The following is a 20,759-nucleotide window of genomic DNA, read 5'->3' as shown; positions in this document are numbered from 1 at the left end:
ACATCTGAAGAATACACATGTAAAGTTTTATATTGAGTTCATACATTATGTATTTATATGAAACATCTGAAGAATACACATGTAAAGTTTGATATTGAGTTCATAAATTATGTATTTATATGAAACATCTGAAGATTACACATGTAAAGTTTGATATTGAGTTCATAAATTATGTATTTATATGAAACATCTGAAGATTACACATGTAAAGTTTTATATTGAGTTCATGAATTATGTATTTATATGAAACATCTGAAGAATACACATGTAAAGTTTGATATTGAGTTCATAAATTATGTATTTATATGAAACATCTGAAGATTACACATGTAAAGTTTGATATTGAGTTCATAAATTATGTATTTATATGAAACATCGGAAGAATACACATGTAAAGTTTGATATTGAGTTCATAAATTATGTATTTATATGAAACATCTGAAGATTACACATGTAAAGTTTTATATTGAGTTCATAAATTATGTATTTATATGAAACATCGGAAGAATACACATGTAAAGTTTGATATTGAGTTCATAAATTATGTATTTATATGAAACATCTGAAGATTACACATGTAAAGTTTTGTATTGAGTTCATAAATTATGTATTTATATGAAACATCTGAAGATTACACATGTAAAGTTTGATATTGAGTTCATAAATTATGTATTTATATGAAACATCTGAAGAATACACATGTAAAGTTTGATATTGAGTTCATAAATTATGTATTTATATGAAACATCTGAAGAATACACATGTAAAGTTTTGTATTGAGTTCATAAATTATGTATTTATATGAAACATCTGAAGAATACACATGTAAAGTTTGATATTGAGTTCATAAATTATGTATTTATATGAAACATCTGAAGATTACACATGTAAAGTTTTATATTGAGTTCATAAATTATGTATTTATATGAAACATCTGAAGATTACACATGTAAAGTTTGATATTGAGTTCATAAATTATGTATTTATATGAAACATCTGAAGAATACACATGTAAAGTTTGATATTGAGTTCATAAATTATGTATTTATATGAAACATCTGAAGAATACACATGTAAAGTTTTGTATTGAGGTCATAAATTATGTATTTATATGAAACATCTGAAAAATACACATGTAAAGTTTTGTATTGAGTTCATAAATTATATATTGATATGAAACATCTGAAGAATACACATGTAAAGTTTGATATTGAGTTCATAAATTATGTATGTATATGAAACATCTGAAAAATACACATGTAAAGTTTTGTATTGAGTTCATAAATTATGTATTTATATGAAACATCTGGGGAATACACATGTAAAGTTTGATATTGAGTTCATAAATTATATATTTATCTGAAACATCTTGAGAATACACATGTAAAGTTTTATATTGAGTTCATAATTATATATTTATATGAAACATCTGATGAATACACATGTAAAGTTTTGTATTGAGTTCATAATTATATATTTATATGAAACATCTGAAGAATACACATGTAAAGTTTTGTATTGAGTTCATAAATTATATATTTATATGAAACATCTGAAGAATACACATGTAAAGTTTTATATTGAGTTCATAAATTATATATTTATATGAAACATCTGAAGAATACACATGTAAAGTTTTATATTGAATTCATAAATGTTATATTTATATGAAACATCTGAAGAATACACATGTAAAGTTTTATATTGAGGTCATAAATTTTATATTTATCTGAAACATCTGAAGAATACACATGTAAAGTTTGATATTGAGTTCATAAATGATGTATTTATCTGAAACATCTGAAGAATACACATGTAAAGTTTGATATTGAGTTCATAAATGATGTATTTATGTGAAACATCTGAAGAATACACATGTAAAATTTGATATTGAGTTCATAAATGATGTATTTATGTGAAACATTTGAAGAATACACATGTAAAGTTTGATATTGAGTTCATAAATGATGTATTTATGTGAAACATCTGAAGAATACACATGTAAAGTTTGATATTGAGTTCATAAATGATGTATTTATCTGAAACATCTGAAGAATACACATGTAAAGTTTGATATTGAGTTCATAAATGATGTATTTATGTGAAACATCTGAAGAATACACATGTAAAATTTGATATTGAGTTCATACATTATGTATTTATATGAAACATCTGAAGATTACACATGTAAATTTTGATATTGAGTTCATAAATTATGTATTTATCTTAAACATCTGAAGATTACACATGTAAAGTTTGATATTGAGTTCATAAATTATGTATTTATCTTAAACATCTGAAGATTACACATGTAAAGTTTGATATTGAGTTCATAAATTATGTATTTATCTTAAACATCTGAAGAATACACATGTAAAGTTTGATATTGAGTTCATAAATTATATATTTATATGAAACATCTGAAGATTACACATGTAAAGTTTGATATTGAGTTCATAAATTATGTATTTATATGAAACATCTGAAGATTACACATGTAAAGTTTGATATTGAGTTCATAAATTATGTATTTATCTTAAACATCTGAAGATTACACATGTAAAGTTTGATATTGAGTTCATAAATTATGTATTTATCTTAAACATCTGAAGAATACACATGTAAAGTTTGATATTGAGTTCATAAATTATATATTTATATGAAACATCTGAAGATTACACATGTAAAGTTTGATATTGAGTTCATAAATTATGTATTTATATGAAACATCTGAAGATTACACATGTAAAGTTTGATATTGAGTTCATAAATTATGTATTTATATGAAACATCTGAAGAATACACATGTAAAGTTTGATATTGAGTTCATAAATTATATATTTATATGAAACATCTGAAGATTACACATGTAAAGTTTGATATTGAGTTCATAAATTATGTATTTATCTTAAACATCTGAAGAATACACATGTAAAGTTTGATATTGAGTTCATAAATTATGTATTTATATGAAACATCTGAAGATTACACATGTAAAGTTTGATATTGAGTTCATAAATTATGTATTTATCTTAAACATCTGAAGAATACACATGTAAAGTTTTATATTGAGTTCATAAATTATATATTTATATGAAACATCTGAAGATTACACATGTAAAGTTTGATATTGAGTTCATAAATTATGTATTTATATGAAACATCGGAAGAATACACATGTAAAGTTTGATATTGAGTTCATAAATTATGTATTTATATGAAACATCTGAAGAATACATATTTAAAGTTTTATATTGAGTTCATAAATTATGTATTTATATGAAACATCTGAAGAATACACATGTAAAGTTTGATATTGAGTTCATAAATTATGTATTTATATGAAACATCTGAAGATTACACATGTAAAGTTTGATATTGAGTTCATAAATTATGTATTTATATGAAACATCTGAAGAATACACATGTAAAGTTTTATATTGAGTTCATAAATTATGTATTTATATGAAACATCTGAAGAATACACATGTAAAGTTTTGTATTGAGGTCATAAATTATGTATTTATCTGAAACATCTGAAAAATACACATGTAAAGTTTTGTATTGAGTTCATGAATTATATATTGATATGAAACATCTGAAGAATACACATGTAAAGTTTGATATTGAGTTCATAAATGTTATATTTATATGAAACATCTGAAGAATACACATGTAAAGTTTTATATTGAGGTCATAAATTATGTATTTATCTGAAACATCTGAAGAATACACATGTAAAGTTTGATATTGAGTTCATAAATGATGTATTTATCTGAAACATCTGAAGAATACACATGTAAAGTTTGATATTGAGTTCATAAATGATGTATTTATCTGAAACATCTGAAGAATACACATGTAAAGTTTGATATTGAGTTCATAAATGATTTATTTATGTGAAACATCTGAAGAATACACATGTAAAGTTTGATATTGAGTTCATAAATGATGTATTTATGTGAAACATCTGAAGAATACACATGTAAAGTTTTATATTGAGTTCATAAATGATGTATTTATCTGAAACATCTGAAGAATACACATGTAAAGTTTTATATTGAGTTCATAAATTATGTATTTATCTTAAACATCTGAAGAATACACATGTAAAGTTTGATATTGAGTTCATAAATTATGTATTTATATGAAACATCTGAAGATTACACATGTAAAGTTTTATATTGAGTTCATAAATTATGTATTTATATGAAACATCTGAAGAATACACATGTAAAGTTTTATATTGAGTTCATAAATTATGTATTTATATGAAACATCTGAAGAATACACATGTAAAGTTTTGTATTGAGTTCATAAATTATGTATTTATATGAAACATCTGAAGAATACACATGTAAAGTTTTATATTGAGTTCATAAATTATGTATTTATATGAAACATCTGAAGAATACACATGTAAAGTTTTATATTGAGTTCATAAATTATGTATTTATATGAAACATCTGAAGAATACACATGTAAAGTTTGATATTGAGTTCATAAATTATGTATTTATATGAAACATCTGAAGATTACACATGTAAAGTTTGATATTGAGTTCATAAATTATGTATTTATATGAAACATCTGAAGAATACACATGTAAAGTTTTATATTGAGTTCATAAATTATGTATTTATATGAAACATCTGAAGAATACACATGTAAAGTTTTGTATTGAGTTCATAAATTATGTATTTATATGAAACATCTGAAGAATACACATGTAAAGTTTTATATTGAGTTCATAAATTATGTATTTATATGAAACATCTTAAGAATACACATGTAAAGTTTTATATTGAGTTCATAAATTATGTATTTATATGAAACATCTGAAGAATACACATGTAAAGTTTTGTATTGAGTTCATAAATTATGTATTTATATGAAACATCTGAAGAATACACATGTAAAGTTTTATATTGAGTTCATAAATTATGTATTTATATGAAACATCTTAAGAATACACATGTAAAGTTTTATATTGAGTTCATAAATTATGTATTTATATGAAACATCTTAAGAATACACATGTAAAGTTTTATATTGAGTTCATAAATTATGTATTTATATGAAACATCTGAAAAATACACATGTAAAGTTTTGTATTGAGTTCATGAATTATATATTGATATGAAACATCTGAAGAATACACATATAAAGTTTGATATTGAGTTCATAAATTATGTATGTATATGAAACATCTGAAAAATACACATGTAAAGTTTTGTATTGAGTTCATAAATTATGTATTTATGTGAAACATCTGAAGAATACACATGTAAAATTTGATATTGAGTTCATAAATTATGTATTTATATGAAACATCTGAAGAATACACATGTAAAGTTTGATATTGAGTTCATAAATTATTTATTTATATGAAACATCTGAAGAATACACATGTAAAGTTTGATATTGAGTTCATAAATTATGTATTTATGTGAAACATCTGAAGAATACACATGTAAAATTTGATATTGAGTTCATAAATTATTTATTTATATGAAACATCTGAAGAATACACATGTAAAGTTTGATATTGAGTTCATAAATTATGTATTTATCTTAAACATCTGAAGAATACACATGTAAAGTTTGATATTGAGGTCATACATTATGTGTTTATCTGAAACATCTGAAGAATACACATGTAAAGTTTTATATTGAGTTCATACATTATGTATTTATATGAAACATCTGAAGAATACACATGTAAAGTTTGATATTGAGTTCATAAATTATGTATTTATCTTTTACATCTGAAGAATACACATGTAAAGTTTTATATTGAGTTCATAAATTTTGTATTTATCTGAAACATCTGAAGAATACACATGTAAAGTGTGATATTGAGTTCATACATTATGTATTTATCTGAAACATCTGAAGAATACACATGTAAAGTTTTATATTGAGTTCATAAATTATGTATTTATCTGAAACATCTGAAGAATACACATGTAAAGTTTGATATTGAGTTCATAAATTTTGTATTTATCTTAAACATCTGAAGAATACACATGTAAAGTTTGATATTGAGTTCATACATTATGTATTTATCTGAAACATCTGAAGAATACACATGTAAAGTTTTATATTGAGTTCATAAATTATATATTTATCTGAAACATCTGAAGAATACACATGTAAAGTTTGATATTGAGTTCATAAATTTTGTATTTATCTTAAACATCTGAAGAATACACATGTAAAGTTTGATATTGAGTTCATAAATTATGTATTTATCTAAAACATCTGAAGAATACACATGTAAAGTTTTATATTGAGTTCATAAATTATGTATTTATCTGAAACATCTGAAGAATACACATGTAAAGTTTTATATTGAGTTCATAAATTATGTATTTATCGGAAACATCTGATGAATACACATGTAAATTTTTATATTGAGTTCATAAATTATGTATTTAACTGAAACATCTGAAGAATACACATGTAAAGTTTGATATTGAGTTCATAAATTATGTATTTGTATGAAACATCTGAAGAATACACATGTAAAATTTTGTATTGGGTTCATAAATTATGTATTTATATGAAACATCTGAAGAATACACATGTAAAGTTTTATATTGAGTTCATAATTATATATTTATATGAAACATCTTAAGAATACACATGTAAAGGTTTATATTGAGTTCATAAATTATATATTTATATGAAACATCTGAAGAATACACATGTAAAGTTTTATATTGAGTTCATAAATAATGTATTTATATGAAACATCTGAAGAATACACATGTAAAGTTTGATATTGAGTTCATAAATTAGGTATTTATATGAAACATCTGAAGAATACACATGTAAAGTTTTATATTGAGTTCATACATTATGTATTTATATGAAACATCTGAAGAATACACATGTAAAGTTTTATATTGAGTTCATAAATTATATATTTATCTGAAACATCGGAAGAATACACATGTAAAGTTTTATATTGAGTTCATAAATTATGTAATTATATGAAACATCTGAAGAATACACATGTAAATTTTTATATTGAGTTCATAAATTATGTATTTATATGAAACATCTGAAGAATACACATGTAAAGTTTTATATTGAGCTCATATTTATATATTTATATGAAACATCTGAAGAATACACATGTAAAGTTTTATATTGAGTTCATAAATTATGTATTTATATGAAACATCTGAAGAATACACATGTAAAGTTTGATATTGAGTTCATAAATTATGTATTTATATGAAACATCTGAAGAATGCACATGTAAAGTTTTATATTGAGTTCATAAATTATATATTTATATGAAACATCTGAAGAATGCACATGTAAAGTTTTATATTGAGTTCATAAATTATGTATTTATATGAAACATCTGAAGAATACACATGTAAAGTTTGATATTGAGTTCATAAATTATGTATTTATCTGAAACATCTGAAGAATACACATGTAAAGTTTTGTATTGAGTTCATAAATTATATATTTATATGAAACATCTGAAGAATACACATGTAAAGTTTTATATTGAGTTCATAAATTATGTATTTATATGAAACATCTGAAGAATACACATGTAAAGTTTGATATTGAGTTCATAAATTATGTATTTATCTGAAACATCTGAAGAATACACATGTAAAGTTTTGTATTGAGTTCATAAATTATGTATTTATATGAAACATCTGAAGAATACACATGTAAAGTTTGATATTGAGTTCATACATTGTGTATTTATATGAAACATCTGAAGAATACAGATGTAAAGTTTTATATTGAGTTCATAAATTATATATTTATATGAAACATCTGAAGAATACACATGTAAAGTTTTATATTGAGTTCATAAATAATGTATTTATATGAAACATCTGAAGAATACACATGTAAAGTTTGATATTGAGTTCATAAATTAGGTATTTATATGAAACATCTGAAGAATACACATGTAAAGTTTTATATTGAGTTCATACATTATGTATTTATATGAAACATCTGAAGAATACACATGTAAAGTTTTATATTGAGTTCATAAATTATATATTTATCTGAAACATCGGAAGAATACACATGTAAAGTTTTATATTGAGTTCATACATTATGTATTTATATGAAACATCTGAAGAATACACATGTAAAGTTTTATATTGAGTTCATAAATTATATATTTATCTGAAACATCGGAAGAATACACATGTAAAGTTTTATATTGAGTTCATAAATTATGTATTTATATGAAACATCTGAAGAATACACATGTAAAGTTTTGTATTGAGTTCATAAATTATGTATTTATATGAAACATCTGAAGAATACACATGTAAAGTTTTATATTGAGTTCATAATTATATATTTATCTGAAACATCTGAAGAATACACATGTAAAGTTTTGTATTGAGTTCATAAATTATGTATTTATATGAAACATCTGAAGAATACACATGTAAAGTTTTGTATTGAGTTCATACATTATGTATTTATATGAAACATCTGAAGAATACACATGTAAAGTTTGATATTGAGTTCATAAATTATGTATTTATCTGAAACATCTGAAGAATACACATGTAAAGTTTGATATTGAGTTCATAAATTATGTAATTATATTAAACATCTGAAGAATACACATGTAAAATTTTGTATTGAGTTCATAAATTATGTATTTATCTGAAACATCTGAAGAATACACATGTAAAGTTTTATATTGAGTTCATAAATTATGTATTTATCTGAAACATCTGGAGAATACACATGTAAATTTTGTATTGAGTTCATAAATTATATATTTATCTGAAACATCTGGAGAATACACATGTAAAGTTTTATATTGAGTGCATAAATTATGTATTTATCTTAAACATCTGGAGAATACACATGTAAAATTTTGTATTGAGTTCATAAATTATGTATTTACTTGAAACATCTGAAGAATACACATGTAAAGTTTTATATTGAGTTCATAAATTATATATTTATCTGAAACATCTGGAGAATACACATGTAAAGTTTTATATTGAGTTCATAAATTATATATTTATCTGAAACATCTGAAGAATACACATGTAAAGTTTTATATTGAGTTCATAAATTATGTATTTATCTTAAACATCTGGAGAATACACATGTAAATTTTTATATTGAGTTCATAAATTATATATTTATCTGAAACATCTGGAGAATACACATGTATAGTTTGATATTGAGTTCATAAATTATGTATTTATCTTAAACATCTGAAGAATACACATGTAAAGTTTTATATTTAGTTCATAAATTATGTATTTATCTTAAACATCTGAAGAATACACATGTAAAGTTTTATATTGAGTTCATAAATTATGTATTTATATGAAACATCTGAAGAATACACATGTAAAGTTTTATATTAAGTTCATAAATTATATATTTATCTGAAACATCTGGAGAATACACATGTAAAGTTTTATATTGAGTTCATAAATTATATATTTATCTGAAACATCTGAAGAATACACCTGTAAAGTTTTATATTGAGTTCATAAATTATATATTTATATGAAACATCTGGAGAATACACATGTAAAGTTTTATATTGAGTTCATAAATTATATATTTATCTGAAACATCTGAAGAATACACATGTAAAGTTTTATATTGAGTTCATAAATTATATATTTATCTGAAACATCTGAAGAATACACCTGTAAAGTTTTATATTGAGTTCATAAATTATATATTTATATGAAACATCTGGAGAATACACATGTAAAGTTTTATATTGAGTTCATAAATTATATATTTATCTGAAACATCTGGAGAATACACATGTAAAGTTTTATATTGAGTTAATAAATTATATATTTTATGAAACATCTGGGGAATACACAGGTAAAGTTTTACATTGAGTTCATAAATTATATATTTATCTGAAACTTCTGGAGAATACACACTTAGAGTTTTATATTGAGTTCATAAATTATATATTTATCTGAAACATCTGAAGAATACACATGTAAAGTTTTATATTGAGTTCATAAATTATATATTTATATGAAACATCCTGGGAATACACAGGTAAAGTTTTATATTGAGTTCATAAATTATATATTTATCTGAAACATCTCGAGAATACACATGTAAAGTTTTATATTGAGTTCATAAATTATATATTTATATGAAACATCTTGAGAATACACAAGTAAAGTATTATATTCATAATTCATATATTTATCTGAAACATCTGGAGAATACACACGTAAGTTTGATATTGAGTTCATACATTTTGTATTTATCTTAAACAAAAGGGAGTCAATGAGAACCACATTGTTTTGACTCATTAATTTTAAACGCCCAGTCCACGAAGGGTTGATACATCTTTGAAGGTAGGATAGTCTATTAAAGTGCAATAAATTGTTCAGATGACCCACATTCAGTATAAAGGTAAATTGTCTGTGTGGACATGCATCATTTTTCAGTGACAACTGAAACCATTGTAATTTATACGTCTACACTCTGTGTTTTTTTTTTTGTGTGTGCATTTGCTTTGTCACTTTAATCCTTCAACTTGTTAGGTCATTGAAGAAATGCCTAGTCTACGAATCAATAAATATGCCTGGAATGGGGTTGATGTGGGGTCAAGGTGTTTCAAGGATTTTTAAAATATGTAGAAAAAATTCAAAACGTGTTATGGGATTTTCTTCTTCTTTTTTGAAAAGATTTGGTTTGAAAAGATTAAAACATTATTTAATCAGTTAATTATTATTTCCTGATATTTTGAAGGCTGTTACCACACACACACACGCACACCCACATACACACGCGCATACACACACACACACACACAACTAGGGTCGACCTGTACAATGAACACTCCCTCCTTGTATTTTTTCTTTTCGTTTTTTTTTTCAATTGTCTTAAACAGATTAAACCCCTCTTATATGAAGAACTTTCCATAGAATCTAAGGGCAATGATGTAAAGATCTTTATTATTTAATGTATTCGGTATTGTTTTCACTGGTCGCCAGGTTTGTTTTTTTTTCGTGTGCGCGTGCATTCAATTTTTGTGCGTTTATACATTAATTCTGTCCAATAGCTTAGTGTCCAATACTCCGCAGAAATAGTTGAAAAAGTTGAAAAGAAAAAAATTGTAAGGGGTGCCGATTGGTCAGGTGCACCTACATATTTTTTTTAATATTTTCTTTCCCAATGCTGTGCGTGATTAGAACTAGGACTTGATTTTAGAAAAATAAAAAAACTACGTTTTTCTTGTCCAAAATTATTTATTTACGATTATTTTATTTGTATTTTTATTGCAAGTTGAAATTGTTTTCAAACAAAAAAAAAACAAAAAAACAAAGCAAATATGTTTTCGAATGTAAAAAACAAATGACTTGATCAATGTATATATTTAAAAAAAATATTTGGGTTATTTTATGGCCCAACCCAGCGTAGTTCACCTTCTAAAACGAAATCAAAATCTACTTTTATTCTTTAGCTAATACGTTTCAACGGCCTTTAAAGATAATATAAAGGAAGAATTAAACATTTTAGCCTAAGGAATTACTTTCCTATATAAATTTTACATAAAATGAGACTCCCACATCTTAGCGACATAGCGAGACATGTAATCATTAGTATTTTTTTTTTCAAGTTTGGTGGGGGGGGCAGAAAGAGGAAATGGGTGGGGGAGAAGTCATAAATTTTAAGCATTATAAAAATACGTAGAAACATTTCAAAAGGTGTGGGGGATATTTTTTTTTTAAGATTTCCTTTGAAAAGATCTCACCGTTAAATATTACTTAAACAGTTGATTATTTTTTCCTGATATGTTAAGGCTGTTAACACACACACACACACACACACACACACACACACACACACACAAAGCGAAAGAAAAAAGACTAGGGTGGAATTATACAATGAACACTTCATCCTATTTTTTCTTTTCGTTTTTTTTTCCATTCTTTTAAACAGATTGCACTCCTCTTATGTGAAGAACTTTTCATTTAATCTAAGGGCAATGATGTTAAGGCCTTTATTATCTAATGTATTCCGTATTGTTTTCACTGGTCGCCATGTTTGTTTTCATGTGCGCGTGCATTCAATTTTTGTGCGTTTATACATTAATTCTGTATACTCACTGTTCCATAGCTACCTATAACGTATACTGACCCAACGGGTCATGGGTTGATTTGTATTATACTAAAGGGCTTGTGTAAAACGTTTTCCTACGTTTATACCCGGTATTGCAAAATGGTCACTCATCTGCTACCGACTAGACTAAACATTGCTTAACTTATGTGATACTAACGAGGACCAGTGTATTAACGTGCTTATACATTCAATTCATTTTTTGTGTTAAACTTTTCATTTGAAAACCAAATTGAAATTATGAATGAAAAGATGGTTTGGTTGTTTCGCTTTACGGCATATCAACCCTTTTAAAGTTATTTAATGCTGAATCAAATAATTTGGAGGAAAAATACTTATGCTTCCAGTTGTTTACATCTTTAAATATTTATTCATTGACTTTTGGTTTGGTTGTTTTGTTTTGCGGCACAATCAACCCTTTTCGGGTTCAATCGTTTTGACAGAAATTTTTTTTTAATATATTTTAAGTTCTTCATATCTTTAAAATATTTTTTTTAAGCGTTTGGTTGTTTTGTAGGAGAAAATTGCTTCTTTTGTTTTCGACTTTACAGAACATGATTGAGTTTTGGGAAAAGGAAAAAGAAACGATAACATCGAAGTTTGGTGTATTTTAGGTCAGGAAGAAATAAAAACATGAAAGAAAACTGTTAAGGTTTTGGAGCGGAGAAAAATCACGAGTCTTACAGAATAATAACAACAGAATTGCATAACCGTATATTCATCTGAAAAGAGCACTTTTAAAACAAGGGAGAATGTAACCATACATGTAAAAAAAAAAAACTATAAAACCAGGAATATTCGATGCATGGAATATTTATGGTCACATCTCGGCTGATAAACCATCACTTTTCAGACAGGTGCTGCTCAAATGAAAATAACGGTGTAATAAGGGTATAGGCTTATAATACATTCCTCTGAAAAGGCCACTTTTAAAAAAGGATTAAAGGGGCAGATTCTTGGACACCCCTATTAGCCCCACCTCTGCACGCCCCAGCTTCCTGCTCTACTTAATTTTCTTCACTAATTGAAAACTGGTTGACGAACGGGCAGGTCTCAAGGAAATTTTTTACATTGTTAACACACGTCTGCTCTCTGGCTCTCCCTCTGTGGCTGGGTGCAAAAGAGTCTTTAAGCTATTTAGCCCGGCGCTGCCTACTAATGCTTCAATGTTGCATTCGTTTGCTTTTTTTTATAATCTATCCCAAAGAAGGTGCTTCGATAACCTTGCTCCCCCCCCCTCAATTTAAATACCAACCCGATTATCAGCAAAATCCTGCCTCTTCACTTTAGATGTCCAAAGATGAAAAAAAGACGTCTTTCTTCACACTGTGTCCTGTTTCCACAACTCTACCCACAAAGAAAAATGTAAATGTAATGTGAACTGACATCTTGCCGCACAACTCCCCACTTCGGATACCAACTATGACTCTAGACCACTAATCAAAAAAACATCTCACATCTCAGTGAAAATATATCTTGTTTAGGGTCGAATAAAGGTTTAAAACAAAAATAATAAAAAAGGAAAAGAAACCTTACCTTAAAATGAGTGTTTTCTTTTTCAGTGGACGCGTACTTTTTAAATCTCTTGTGTTTAATTGTATTTTTTTTGTGCAGAACTGTCACAAACACACGTTCTCACTTGATATTATCTCTTCGTAATATTGACACTCCCATAAAATAGGTCGCGTTATGTTAATTGATCCATATATATATATATATATATATATATATATATATATATATATATATATAAGCTTCCTAACTTGATAATTTCTTATATATATGTGTGTGTGTGTGTGTTCATATATATGTATATACATATATATATATATATATGCATATGTATATATATGTATATATATGTATATATGTATGTATATATATGTATGTATATGTATATATATATGTGTGTGTATATATGTATATATATATATATATATATATATATATATATATATATATATATATATATGTGTGTGTGTGTGTGTGTGGTTTTGTTGCTGATTTTTTAAACGATATTAAGGTTAACGTTTTCGCCTCGGAGAACCGGTGTTTTTCTTAGAAAGTCGTCCATTTTTTATTTGAACGACGTATTTTTTATTTATTTATTATTTCTAAAAACAGTAATCTACGGATACGCGCGTTTTCGAGCCCTACTCCTCTTCAACAACAAAACCACGTATACAGATAAATGATAAAAAACGATGCATGCAGGAAGTCGACTATGGCATCATAGCGTAATGGATTAGAGCGCTGGACTAAAATACATAAGATTCGAGGTTCGAATCCTAACAACAGTCAAGCTAAACGGAAGAGGCATAGGGCTCTGAAACACGCGTGTCCGTAGATTACTGTTTAAAAAGATAATAAATATGTGTGTATATACATATATATTCATTATTTTTTAAATATATATATATATATATAACTACTTCATTTACTCACATAAAATTAATATACGAAAGTATAGATTTATGCGTAAACTTTAAGTATTTACTTCAAAAGTGCTCAATACGTAAGTAGAGCTAGTTAGTAATTTATAAAATATGTATGTCGATTAAGCTACACTGAATATGTGTATATATATATGTGCATATATGTATGTACACATATATATATTTATATATAAACTAAAAAAACAAAAAAAAACACTAACCTAGTTTTAAAACAGATCCTTTGTCCGATAAAATGCATGCCCATTGGCTGATAGGAAGGGGCGCGGTGGATACTAGAAAGCTGATTGGCTAACTAGATCCTCAATAGAAGAGTACCATATAAAAAGGATAAACAACCACAGAATTCGCGCATAAGCCTGAGGAATCGTAGAGTGGATGAAACGCCGAATATTCAGAGTAGCTTAATCGCCATATATATTTTATAAATTACTATATATATATAAGTTAGAAAAGCATTTCATCCAGTTGTGGTGTGAGGAGAAATACAAACTGAAACAGAATATTCAGACCTGTAATAATACAAAGAGGGGGTTGCAAAAAATGAGTTGTGGTGTGAGGAGAAATACAAACTGAAATAGAGAAGGAGATTTTTAAAATATAATCTTAATATAATCTTAAAAAGATAAGATACAAGTTAGAAAAGCATTTCATCGAAGGCATGAAAATTATTAAACAAAATGTTTTTACTATATGCTTTAAAAATAAAGGTACAAGATTCAATTTGAAAGTTGTTTATCTTCAAAGTACACTTTTATAAATTTTACAAAGTAAGGTATAAAAATTTAATTTAAATTGAATCAAAAAATTAGCTTGGATTTATTTTCTGTAATGTACATTCTGTTGCACTTTAAAAAAAATCATTGAAAATTTTATATCTATATTATTAATTGCTAGATGAAAGATAATGTTTTTAAATTGCAACAAAATGTACATTACATAAAATAAATCCAAGGTAATTTTTTGATCCAATTTAAATTAAATTTTTATACCTTACTGTGTAAAATTTATAAAAGTGCACTTTGAAGATAAATAAATTTCAAATTGAATCTTGTACCTTTATTTTTAAAGCCTATAGTAAAAACATTTTGTTTAATAATTTTCATGCCTTCGATGAAATGCTTTTCTAACTTGTATCTTATCTTTTTAAGATTATATTTTAAAACTCTCCTTCTCTATTTCAGTTTGTATTTCTCCTCACACCACAACTCATTTTTGCAACCCCCTCTTTGTATTATTACAGGTCTGAATATTCTGTTTCAGTTTGTATTTCTCCTCACACCACAACTCATTTTTGCAACACCCTCTTTGTATTATTACAGGTCTGAATATTCTGTTTCAGTTTGTATTTCTCCTCACACCACAACTCATTTTTTGCAACCCCCTCTTTGTAATACAGGTCTGAATAATGAGAAAATCTGATTTTTTTAACAAAAACTTTAAAATAACTTTTTTAGATTAAATTTTTTAAAACTTCTTTCAGAATAGAAAATCTAAATTTAATAAGAAACATATTTCATATAGGTTTCATGAACAAATATTCAGTACATAACGAGAAAAATAAAGATGAAAATTTCAAAAGGACTGTATAACTGGTTACGGTCAATGGTAGTCCTCGCCAGCGAAAGTCTTTGTTATTGTTATTCTATTATTATTATCTAAAACATTTTGTGTCCTGCTCTTTTGCATGAGGACTAATATATATATATATATATATATATATATATATATATATATATATATATATATATATATATATACTAGACTATCCGTGACCCGTTGGGTCAGTATGTTATATTAGCTATGGAATTCATGTATGAGCGTGACACTTGTAACGTAAAGAAAATAGGTTTTTTGACAGCGGCCGCAGTTTTCTAGCAGAGCTAGACTTTCACAAAATGAAAATTCGGCTATAATATCAGGAGTCTAGCACCAATTGGTCATTATTTTTATTTTCTTCAAATACAGACAAAAGTTAGTTTTGCATTAACATATTTTGTTCCTTAAATGATTTATATGTTTTGTAAGTAAAAATGGAATTTATTACATTTAAAAACATTTGTTTTCTTTTTTTAAAATAGTAGTCTCGACAAAAAAAAAATGTGGTTGACATTTTTAATATAAGGAAAAAAACCATGTTTACACCGTTTTGCGATTTGTTCATTTCTACCACATAGACGAAACGCTCGACATTTTTTTAGAACAAAAGCATATTATTTAGAAACCCTAACAGATCGAGCGATTTTATCGAAAACGTTTTGTTCTAATCACGTGTTAATTTTAATAGGTAAGTGAGAAAACATTACATCTTTTATTTAACTTAAAATGTTTTGTTTTTATGAATTAATTTTATTTTCGGCAATTCTGCAGTATACGGACTGCGGCAATGATGGTTGTGGAGAATAACTCCAATTTCTTCTTGGTCAAATACCGCAGCAAATAAGTAACAAACAAGATTTTTTCCGAACGCAAAAATATTATCAAATATATATATATATATATATATATATATATATATATATATATATATATATATATATATATATTCGATAATATATATACCCTCTCTAAAATAGAATCATTAGATAAACCCGATCATTTGTTGATGTATATATATCTTTAACGGTAGGTGCACGCTCTCTGCATTTGTATGTTAGATATATCAGTGTGCACACCTTTACCTCTTTTTAGACATAACACTTATGTAGATGTTTATTTGTTGTATGTATACGATGGTATGCAAAAGGGGGTATGACTTGCATGCTTGCATTTTGTTATAGCGATGTTCGGCCTTGCATATGGGTGCAGTTGTACACTCGAGTACACGCGCATCTGTAGTTGTATATTTGCTGTATGTATACGATGGTATTCTAAAAGGAGTATGAATTGCATGCTTGCACTTGATTATATCGATGTTCGGCCGTGCTTATGAGCGCAGTTGTTCATTCGAGTACGCGAGGATACATAATCACCCGGCTGTATAAGTAGTTCCCTTCTCTAATATGCGTGTTTGCATTATGATATGTATATATGTAATTAAGTGCACATGTGCATTAGTATAACGATGCGTATGTATATAAGTCTGTATTTATGTATGTATGGCATGGATCAGTGTTTGTGCGTAAATGTATACTATTTATATGTATATGTATATGTATATGTATATGTGTATGTGTATATATGTATATGTACGTATGTATGTTTGTCTGTGGGTATATATGTGCATATATCTGCACTTATGTTTAGGTTTGACAGATGGATATACAAGTAATCATTATATAAATAGTTAAAATCAACCACGCTTGGGTTACCCCATACCCACATTTGAATAAATTCTTCCCATTATAAAAATAGCTAATTAACCACAGTATATAAAGCACTCACTCAAACATCAATCCCAACTCAACGAACAACAAAACAAACGCCTCCAAACAGAAATATATGTATTTTAAATAAAATTTAAAAATCCTAATTAAACCAGATCACCCTACGACAACAAGCGTAATGAACTGACTTATCTCAACTAATCAAGTCACCTTTAACTATACACTCAAAATGAAAAGAACCCAACCTTAAACTCACTTAAATAAGTAACCCTCTAAACATTCCATATTTTCATACCATGACTCGTCTCTATCTCCACCTCATCCGCTCACCCATCTGCACAGTAAAAACAGCACACCCACCTCTTATCATGCACACCCTCACTGAAAATCACAAAAATATCCATTTCCCATTAGAACTTAAAATCAAAAGGTCAACCCTTTTAAAGAATACTAAAATACAATCCCCCACCTCACCCAGCCGAAAAAATTCCATTAAGAACCCGTATGCTCGCCCAATTTTAACCCTCCCCCCTGTACTTTACCCTCTCTACTTCACTCCACTCTCCTCTTTCCCTCATCTAAAATGCTTCCCTCACCCACTATCAACAAGAAAGCGAACTATTTTTCTACCGGGACTCACACCAGAAGCAAGCCGTCCAACGCACCGTTCTGAATATTATCTCCAGGATTATTTTGCTATTTTGCTACCTATACTATTGATTTCGAGGTACATTGAATACTTAACTCAATGCTCAAATTCTATTACTCATGGGGATAATTACAATGGAATGGTATATCCACCCAATATCGGATACACTTTGTCAACACCAAGAAAGCATTTGGACTACATCAACCAACACACACTCAACGCAAAAACGAATAAGGCTGCCCCGTATACTTTTAAAAAAATCAATAAGGAGCAATACGCTTATGGGAATATTACTTTCTCCCCTGGGCCTATTTTCTGCCCACCTGGATTTATAACCCCGAACGACATTGGACTCCTTCCGATAATGGATTACCCAGGTTGTATAAACTTCTCTTTTCGTATAATTTTTTCCATATCATTATCCACAACCACTCAAATAACTATTTTCAATAATTGTGCTGAAAAGCAAAATTAGCGTCCATATCGCAGCTGAACATTTTGCTAACTGCATTTCATTTCCTCTGATGATATGAGCCATTGTTGAAAATCCATGGATTACGAAAATTAAAATACACCCTTCTATGTTTTTTTATTATATTTTCATCCCAAACAAGACACATAGCAACTTTGGTGTTGGGGGCTACTATCGGGGGCAACAACTACTGGGGTACTATGTTGGGATTTGGGCAGCAAGATATCGGTTCACATTACACTTGAACTTCTGCATGTCAGTACAGTTGGAATTTCAGAGTCTAGCGGTTCTGGGGAAGAAACTACTGGAGTAGAAACATCTTTTATATCTAGGGATCTCTACTGTGTGCGGGTGGGATTTAGCTGCCTGTTGGGTTTGTCGAGGGTGTCTACGTCGTGGGGGCACAAGTGTCTGCAGTTCGCCAGAGCATTCACCATTAAAATACTTGTAGAACAGGCAGAGGGATGTAACATTTCGTCGATGGGACAGAGGCTGAAGCTTAGATGCCAGTTCAAGACCTATCAGATTGGCGACTCTCCTTTGAACCTTGTCAAGGAGCGAGAGACTAGTAGCAGATGTACCAGCCCAAATGTGACAGCAATACTCCATACATTGACGAATTGTGGCCTTATAGAGGTACATGATACTTTCGGGTGTTAGTAGTTTTCTAGCACGGTAGAGAGAGCCTACCTTCTTTGCAGCGGCCCTGGCAATGCTTTCAATGTAATTGTTCCATCTCATGTTTCCTGTGAACGTTAGGCCAAGCAGTGTGAAAGATGTACTCTCAGATAAAGCATCACTTGCCATTGCTATTGGTGGCAGAGAAGGTATCTTGTAATTATTGAAGGAAACCAGTTTAGTCTTGGCAGCATTGAACGTGACCATCCATTTTTGTCCCCATTCCACTACGGATTGGAGGTCATCCTCTAGTGTTTTTGCCATTTCTTTAGATATGTGTTCATTTGTTTTCCTGTCATGCCTGTTTCCTGTCATGTCTGTTATAGAGTGTGGTGTCATCAGCATATATTCCCGTCTCAGAGGCAATTTTGTCGGGGAGGTCATTTATGAATATTAGGAACAATAGAGGTCCAAGAATAGACCCCTGAGGTACTCCCGCATTTATATCATATTGTTTAGATGTATGACCGTCGAGGACAACCTAGATATTTTTCTTATCTAAGAAGGATTTAATTATGTTAAGTATTCTACCAGTGATACCGTATGATCTAATTTTCCTGAGGAGACCCTCATATCATACCCTGTCAAAAGCCTTAGATATATCTAGATCTACCGCTCTGCTCTCCCCCGCTTTGTCCAGTGACTGGTATATACGTTCTGAGATTACAGTGAGGATGTCTGCTGTGGAACGGGCTTGTCTAAATCAATATTGTTTTTCAATCATAAGTTAAGCATCTGTAAGGTGATGGACTAGGGCATGGTTAATTATGGTTTCCAATATTTTGGCAAAAAGTGGGAGGAGGCTAATGGAGCGATAATTTAATGGGTCAGTTCTTTCGCCAGAATTCTTGAATACTGGTACCACAGAAGCAGTTTTCCAACAGCCCGGAAAGCAAGATTCATTAAGGCATTTGTTGTAGAGTTTGGAGAGAACTGGAGCTACTTCGGCTGAGCACATTTTAAATAGCACAGCTGGGTTGAGATCAGGTCCACGTGCTTTTGAAGTGTCAAGTTTTTTATGATAGCATGCACCTGAGCAGGGGTGATTT

General features: G+C 28.0%; 1 protein-coding gene across 2 annotated transcripts in view; it reads right to left on the bottom strand.

Annotated features, from left to right (window-relative positions):
• The window catches only part of LOC145258086 (sodium- and chloride-dependent glycine transporter 1-like), a 227,906-nt gene extending 214,102 nt beyond the window's left edge, over positions 1-13,804 (bottom strand). For both annotated transcript variants that reach the window (XM_080115813.1, XM_080115812.1), the window contains exon 1: positions 13,669-13,804. The gene's annotated coding sequence lies outside the window, so the exon portion shown is untranslated. The remainder of the gene's footprint in view (positions 1-13,668) is intronic.
• Between the last annotated feature and the right edge of the window lie 6,955 nt (positions 13,805-20,759).

The sequence above is a fragment of the Euprymna scolopes genome, chromosome 33 (genome assembly GCF_053919585.1).
Source record: "Euprymna scolopes isolate OS-2025 chromosome 33, ASM5391958v1, whole genome shotgun sequence".
Taxonomy (NCBI): Eukaryota; Metazoa; Mollusca; class Cephalopoda; order Sepiida; family Sepiolidae; genus Euprymna; species Euprymna scolopes.
Note: the sequence above shows the minus strand (reverse complement) of the source record. Positions and strands in the feature narration are given on the sequence as shown.